Here is an 8904-nt window from a genome sequence, read left to right on the forward strand (position 1 = left end):
ATGTACTGAGCTGTTTTCTTTTTAAGTCGTACTGAGTAACTACAGACGGTCCCTAAATTTGGCCACAAGATGGCACTAGAGGACATGGAATTATACAGTCAAACTTCCTTCCATCATTCTTTTACTCCACCAGCATTGAACAAACTTTTTTTTTTAGAAAGACCAGAAGATTTACTTTTCAGCCTCTACTTTTGTTTTCATAACTTATAAAGGCATTTAATGATGTATTTAACCTCTGAACATCCAGAAACTTGATTCTATTTAGCTGACAGCAAATACATGAGAAATTGACCAGGATGATGTCTGATCTTGAGCTGGGATGTTTTGCAGTCAGTTCTGACCACAGACTGTATAAATGTTTATATATAGTCTATGGTTGACTGAGATTCATCATTAACAGTCACCAACGGCAAGCTGGTGAGAGCCGGAATAAATGGAAAGAAATGTAGCCTATGTGAGGCTGACGGGTGTGGGCAGGCTTGTCTTTGCCACTAAAGTTACTGTAAACTCTGTTAAAGTTGTGTTTAGGACCAGTTTCAACACAAAGGAATAATACTACATAGTGTATTTATAAATGTATACATTTTGGCAAGATTTTGTATTTTTGTTTAATCTCGGAATTTCTAACTCAGCTCCTACAATATGTCTAAAATACACTGTGGAAACAAAAGTGTTACATTCAGACTGTTAAGATCAAAATACACTCCATTGAAACCCATTCAAATTGACCTTTTTTATCCCACAGCCATCAAAGCATAAAGACATGCACTGTTTCTCTGTGTCATTCTGGGCTTTTGCCTTGGAATTTGTAATTTTTACTATTTTCCACCTAATGTCATTTTTTTAAAAAATATATGTGGCACATGGAGAAAATACATGCTATTTCCATTAGGTGCACTGTCACAATCAATGTTGTTGCTAATCACAGAGATATTCCAGGTTCTGATTTTTAAAAAAATCTACTTTGCATGTTGTATATTGAAAATAATTATTTTTTGTTTAATCTAAAACATGGTGGCATCATGGCAAAAAAACCTGTCATTTAAAGGGTTAAAATTATGAAATTAATGAAAATTTGATATTTATGATTAGGGTCAATGCGGGTTAAAACAGTAATTCAATAAAAGTGGAAAAATGATATTAATGTGCAGTATTTTTTTAAAGCTACATTTTGAAAAGCGCATTTTGTGCACAGAGTGATCCAAGTGTGGGCAATATCAAGGGTTAAAGCTATACACTCTTACTTCATGCCCCTTCTGCATAAGTCAGCGCCTGAATTGGGCCACCCCACACAAAAAAAATCTAGACACACCTTTCTATTTTTTTCTACAAGTCTCCCAAAGCTTTCAAAGTTTGATCCCAAACTCTTTCGTTATCTTTGGGATCAAAACTTAAATTTGTTTTATATCAAAGCTATCATTAACTGTGCCAGTGAAGGCTGAATTTAGATCAAATTGAACTGAATTAAACCACAGGATAAACTGAGTGTGATTAACCCTGTGAAACCAGATACATTGGCTATCTTTCTTTTAGAAACACAGGAGGGCAAAGAGCAGCAAAACTTAATAATGAAAAAATAAAAGCACAGGAAAATTACCCGAAAATTAGCATAAAGAAAAAACAAATAAAGCAAACAAACAAAAGGAAATGACCTGGAAAAAATGCTTAAAAGTATAGTTTTCTGTAACAAAATTTAAACTATGTAATTATGGTGATTACAAAGTAGCAATTTAATTTCCCCCTCTGGACATTTCTCCCTGTCTTAAAAAATGTCTAAATCTACTAATTTCTTGCAATTTGTGGAACATTTCTTACCAAGTTGCTCATTACTCTTTTTATCATGTTTTTCAAAGTATTTGAACCATTTTGCTCAGGTGTTTAAGGGTTAAACGCGTGTGAAAGGTGTGTGAAAGGAGCACAGCAGTGATGTCGATCCAGGCTCCAGAGGCTGAATAACCTCTGTGCTGCTCTGTGTTTGGTCCAGCAGGCGGCGACAGATCGCATAAAAAATGTCAGACAGCGTCGCGGTGAGGACGTTTCTCACCATCATCACCATCATCTCTGCTCTCAGTAGCAGCAGCTTCATTTTCCTCAGCATCCTGCGTCTCCTGCATCTCCTCCTCCTGCTGCCTCTGCGAGCTGCGTGTCTGAACTGAAGGATACTGAGACAGCGGGAGTCATGGGGGGGATCTGCACGCTGCGGGTCTGTATTGAAATTCTACTTTACAGGAGCTGCAATAACCATGCAGGGATGCGGATCATGGGCTTAATACCATGATACGATGTGTCAGGCAGCGTGGTGTTTGATTCTGCGTCACATCAGACACGAGAGGTGCCCTGCAAACCTACATTTAGGCTGTCCGTTTCACTGTCACAAACAACTGATGAGCTTTGGCTGTGTCTTCGGATCAGAAATTAATGTTTTAACAAAAAAATCATCTTTCGTTTCTATTTTTATTGTTATTTAATGCAAAATTAACACCAATTAACCTTCCACCCTGTTAAACAGCCTACATATATTTGACAAAAATGGTAAATGACTCCGTAAATCCAATGTTTACCCAACTGGCAACTTTTGGTTCTAAAATGGTTCTGAGAATGGTACAGTTCGATGTTTCAGTAACGTTTTAATTTTTCTTTTAGTTCAAAGAATGTTCTTCTTAAAGTTAAGATAACATTCTCTATAAACCTCAAATGTTTTTTTTTTTCTAAATCACATTAGAGGAACATTTCATTAAAAAAATGTTGCATTGGAAACGTTCTTTCTTTGTTCTCATGTAACATTGTGGCAACGTTTTATAAAAGAACATTGTATGAACTGTAACCTCTCAACATCACCAAAGCATCCTCAGAATGTTGCAGTTCTAACATTACATCTTAGTCAGCATTTAGTCTTACAGGAACATTATTTGAAATGATAAACATCCTTCAAGGGTTCTTTGTACATTAAAATTAAGATGTTAATGTTAATGTTTTCTTTAAAACATTATTACAATTTATAGGTAACGTTAGCCAGTATTGTGGGAACATTCCCTTCTATATAGGGTAAAGGGTATATTTTTATGCTCCATACCTAATTTTGGCATTTTATATACATTGGGTTGCACCTTATTGTTATCAACAATTATTTGCACTCACCCCACTTTGTTCTGCAAAAAGGGAAAATATATTTTATCTTACATGATAGCCTAATGAGATCAAAAGCAATTTATATATATGCATGTATGACATGTTATTCATCCAGATGCCTCTTACTTAAGCATAGGAAAACCTGACAATATTCTTTCTTGTGAATAAGTTTATGCAATTTCATTATCAGGAGAGAACTGTCTAAAAAAAACTATTTGGATTCTAACTAACCCTTAATTTAAAACTCTTAGATGTAATGGTAAATGAAAGAGATTAAGTATTTGCTGCAAGGTGAAAAATGCAAACAATAAGGTGGACATTAAGAGTTAAAACTATTGAGTTTTGATTGGGACCGTTGTTAAATGTTTGTGATGCTCCAAAAAATGTGTAAATTAAAATTGAAAGCATAGATGTTCTCAAGCCAGGGAGATCAAATTCAACCCTGTTACTGTCAGCTCTTAGTTAAGAACAAGACGTTTTAAAGGGCGTTGGTCACATACAAACATAAAGTTCCATTCAAGCTGCATTTTTAAAAATTTGCATTAATCTAATCACATCCATAAAGTAGCCTACAACCTAAAATGAAAGTCATGTGAGTAATAGAGGAAAAAGTCATCTTCAGAAGCAGCGAAAAATCATCTCTGCTTTTAACTGACTGCTGTGCGTTTCCCCCTCTAAAGGAACTTTTCCCTCCTTTTTGCTGTGGTGAAAGGTGCACTGCTGCTGACCTTTAACGGGGATTTAGTAGTAGAGGGTGGGGGTGGAGCCTGGGGGTGGGGGTGGGGGCGGCTGCCTCAGTCCCAGCAGGCAGAGCAGAGGAAATGTAAATGTGACCACCCACCTCTGAGGAGGAAATGCTGTGTTGGTCTATTAGGCTGCCTGTGTTTCTGATGTTTTTACAGCGCCAAGTCTATTTTTCACACAGTCTCACCGTCTGACTGAAGACGTAAAGTAACAACAAACCACTGAATCTGCTCACTGAGGCTCACAGTCCTTTACAGCTGCACACTGAACCTGTTCACTTTAGTCTTCAGTTCATGTTTGATGGCCAAAAATGAAACATGGCAGCTAGAAATAAAGGAGAATGGTGGGTCATAAAGAACAGAAAAGTATATTCAGAAACAAAAATGAATTATAATCTACTGCGATTCACTTTTAAGCACTTTTTTAAAAATGATTTTCACATTGAACATTTAGGATGGACTCGTGGTGGTTTCGGTAGTTTTAAATGAAATCATTTATGAATTAATTATGTTTTCCAACATATTTAAGATCGTGTTTAAATCAGTTAGATCTTAAAAAGCCTTTATAGCCACTGAGAGCTTCAGGAAGGAAAACATCAGTTTAATGCAATTTTATGCTACCTGGGACAATGTTTTTATTTATTTATTTATTTATTTATTTATTACATGTTTTGGTCTCATTTGCTATCAAACACACTTTTTGTCTTACTTCAAGGAATATAAACATGATTCTTTTGCATATAAAAGTTTCTTTGTCATGTAACAAAAAAAAATTGTCAAATGCTAAATTTTGCAAACACATGCAGCTAAACAGGAAATAAGAATAAAATGGGCAAAATGGAGATTTAAATCACCATCTATCTCATCTAACAGTGAGACATTTGACTCAAGGTGACTGGCTTTTTTTATTCTCTACTGCTACAGACATGGTTTTGTTAATACCAAAAAATGTTTTGATGTTTTATACTCAGCCCTGCTTTGGATGGAGGCTCTGATATTTCCCATCAAGATGTCGACAGCCTTATGAAGATGCTAAACAAATAGATTTTATTCATAGGCTTATTATCAGTGCCCCCCCCCCCCCACACCCACCAAATAAAGGATTTTTGCTGTAACATTGCACTGAAACATTTTAGTTTGCTCATAAAGTCAACAGTGTTGAAATGATCATTTCATGCCTCTGATGTAGCAAAAGAAGTCAGTTCTGCTGCTTCTTTTTGGATTATATTTTGGGTGTTACAGGTAACACATAATTTTTCCGTCCTTTCAAAAGACAACAGACACACCTCTCTGAAATGGCAATATCAGGCTGTTTTGATTTGAAAGTTTTTCTATACATTTTTATTATAGGTGTTCTATACACCTTTATTTTTGCCTTGAAGACTCACTTCACCTAAACAAAAACAAAGTCACTGAGCTGATAACTGCTTTGATTTTGTGTCGTTGTAATTTCTGCTTCCACTTGCATGCAGTGGAGATTAACCGAAATTGTAAGTGGTGACCCAAATGTCGAACATTTAAAGACTCTCCACTCAGATTACTCTCAGGGCTCCCACATATTTTCATGGACATTTCAAAACATTTTCCATGTTTTTTTCAAGGACCCATAAATTTATACAATGTATGACATGAACAGAACTACATGGTATACTTAACTCCAATGATTATTATTTAAAAACCAAACCGCAACCTTTTTTTCCAGTTTTTTAATAGTTGGTTATGTTTGATACTTTATGTGGAAGGTTTTCCACAGAGGGGTACTACAACAATTCATTTTATTACACGCAACAACATTCCATTACTTTTTCCAATATTTTCATGTTTTTTTCTAATTCCATTAGTTTTCCATACCTGGAAAATAAAATTGTGAAATTGCATGACTAGTACCAGTTTTTCATGACCTCAGAAACATAGCATTTGGGCTAATCCACTGAACACTGTCAAAACTTTTCATTAGAATTATTTTCAGCATCATCGTGATGAAAACAGGGACACTGGCTTTCTCCAGAGAGAAAAGTTGCAACTGAATCATCGAAACTACAAACTAGTTTAAAGTGGAGGAACACATCTCAGAGACATATATCTAGAGCAAAAACTCTAAAGGTCTGTGCTTTCACTAAAAATAGTAGTGTCTGGGCTACCTTACATTTTTAAGTTCACTGAATTTGAGGAGATGAGTTGAATTGTCACATAGTGACCTCAACTTGACTTCTCAAATTCAGTCAACTTAAATTTTTAAGGCAGCCCTGACACTAACTTTTTTAAGTTCAGACAAATAGTTCATTTTTTACAGTCTATCTGGCTAAATGTCCCTTAAGGCAAGATAATTATGCCATGCTGTTTTCATGTTATGATTTTTTTCAAGATATTGTGCTTTTATTCATTTCTACATTCTCTTTTAATGACTGATTTTATTCAATCATTCCTGTGTTTTTATGATCCTAGCTCGAAGACACAGAAACATGTAAGTAGATATAACTATTATTCCTAATTCATGTTGACCTAATACCTAGTTGTTAAGTTGACTTAAAATTTAGTTATATTTACTCAACTTTGTGAAGTTGTTGCAACTTAAAAATGACAAGTTTAATTAAATCAATCTAAGTTTTAGCAACTTCAATAAACCAAGTTTACTGTGCTATACATCTGTATTCTGCTGGTTGCAAACAAGTCAATTATTCTTTTATCTTATTAAACATGTTAACACAACAGATCTCACAGATCTCCTAGCTTCATCACTGGCAAAGTCCTCTTTGTGATGACCATGTTTCGTCAGACTAACTTGGTTTACTAAAGCTGCTAACACTTAGAATGAAAAAAGTCATTTCACTTGTCATTTTTTATTTGCAACAGCTTCACAAAATTAAGTAAATACAGCTTGTTTTCAAGTAAACAATAAGATATAAAAGAAACACAAATTGATATTAATAGTTATATTTACTTTACTTTTTTGAGGCCATCGGTTTTAAAGATTATTTTAAGTAAGATCAACTTGTCGGATTTTACATTTTGACTTATTTCATCTCTTTGTAATGTACTTTGGTCAATGTTGGTTGCCTTTAAATGTGCTCTATAAGCAAACCTGACTATATTTAAATTGGTCTTACAGCTTTGTTTTTGTTCACATTTTCTTTTTTTTATCCATACATTTTAAGTGTCCCTTTGCTTGTAACTCATTTCCTTGTCTCATTCTCGTCAGCCTCATGTTTTGACTGCCACTGTAACCTCGGCAGGGATCAAAAGATTTATCACTGGGGTCTCTGATTACTGCTTCGGACCTAAAGGGGGCTTCACATTCTCACGGTCACCAGCCCAACATCCCATATCATCACAGCCAGAATAAAACACAAACACCACTTCTTTATTTAACACTGTCTTTATTGAAGCACTCATCCTGATGGAAGGTGGAGGAGGATAAGAGGCAGAGAAAAGGGTGAGGGGTTTGTGGTGCCTGGCTCGGAGGAAGGGTGGGGCAGGTTGAGGGGTGTGAGGGAGGAGGAGGAGGCTTGGCCCAGCTGACCGATGCCCTTTCATTATTGCACTGCTTGCTGCAGCTCCCACAGTAGTGCAACAGGGAAAGAGTGTCAAGCAGAGAGCGTTCTGGAGCTGTTGTCCCGCACCACAAAGTGCAAAAATATTGCACAATGAAGATTTTTTTTTCACTGTTTCTGTTCAGTTCTGTGTTTGGTAAATTCAGGAAAACTGCAATAGTGCAAATCACTGCCCTACATGTGGACTAATTTTCAGGAAAACAATAACTGAAACAGCACTCTGACATGAACAGAACATAACGGGGATTTGTGTTTTTGTTCTATGGCTACTTGGTGTTATGAATGTTATAATGTTAAATTTAAACATTCAGTTTTTTGTGTGAGTAATGACTGCAGTAAGAGCAGACTGAGCTGAAAAATTTCTGGGTAACAAGCATGAGAGGACTGAACAATTTTTAGATGGCAGTCAAAAAGATGCATCATTGTAGAAGTAATTAACAGTAAAATAGTATAGAGTATATTGACACACCATTGCTTCCAAAACTGGAAAAAGATAGTATCAGAAGGCAGTTTGTAGCTTTTCTAACCTGTTATATCAGAGTGTTGGTGACAGCAGCTACATGTCATACATGGTGCTAGTCTCAGTTTCAATCAAAGCATTTTAAATCATATATTAAAGAAAACATAAAGCTGAATATTCAATTCATTACATTATGATTTATTTATTGTCCCAGTACTTTAAGGGCCAGTTCACCCAAATGAACATTAAACATTGTTTTCGCAGGTAGCTTTGCTTTTATTTGTCCAGGGTTGGAAATTTCCGTCTCTGAAATTTGAGTGGACTACAAGGACTGAAAATTGACATTTAAAAACTTTTTTTTTTTTTTTCAGAAACAGCATCCCTACTCCTCTGGATGACAGTCCTCAGTGTATACAGCTCACATTAGAGCTACTTTATACTCAAAAATAGTGTCGATAAAGAGTCTGCAGCATGTGCTACAATCAAGTTAAACAGACACTGCTAATGGAAAGAGGTGCTGGTGTCAAACAGTTTAAAGGTCATTTTGTGAGCACCTAATTCTATTCACCTTCTTTGGAAAGACCAAATCACTGTTCATTACCAGTATCAAAATCCTTCATACATTCATTAAAATCAAACTGCAATGACCAAGCGCTGCCTCGGTTGGTTCATTTTTAGCTGCCTAAATTATAATGTCAGATGATCTTTTGACCAGGACATTATATCAAAGCCACTAGACTCCGCTGACAAAAAGAATAATGTTGAACAGGATTTGCTGGTCTAAATGGTTACTGTGTGGGGTAAAGTGAGAAAATCTTTATATATAGTATACGCTTAAACTGAGATCAATTTTTAGGTGGCTGATATATGTCCACGGCAGTACATGACGGAACATGTTACGGGAGCACGGCAGAAATGTCAGATATGTCGGATCACTGTGTTTAACTAGCATATATGTCTTTACAGTTATAGCTGAGATGGCAACAGAAATAAACAGGTTTGCCAATTTCACATATATCAG

The sequence above is a fragment of the Plectropomus leopardus genome, chromosome 4, assembly GCF_026936395.1.
Source record: "Plectropomus leopardus strain MGB_pleo_1.0 chromosome 4, ASM2693639v1, whole genome shotgun sequence".
Classification (NCBI taxonomy): Eukaryota; Metazoa; Chordata; class Actinopteri; order Perciformes; family Serranidae; genus Plectropomus; species Plectropomus leopardus.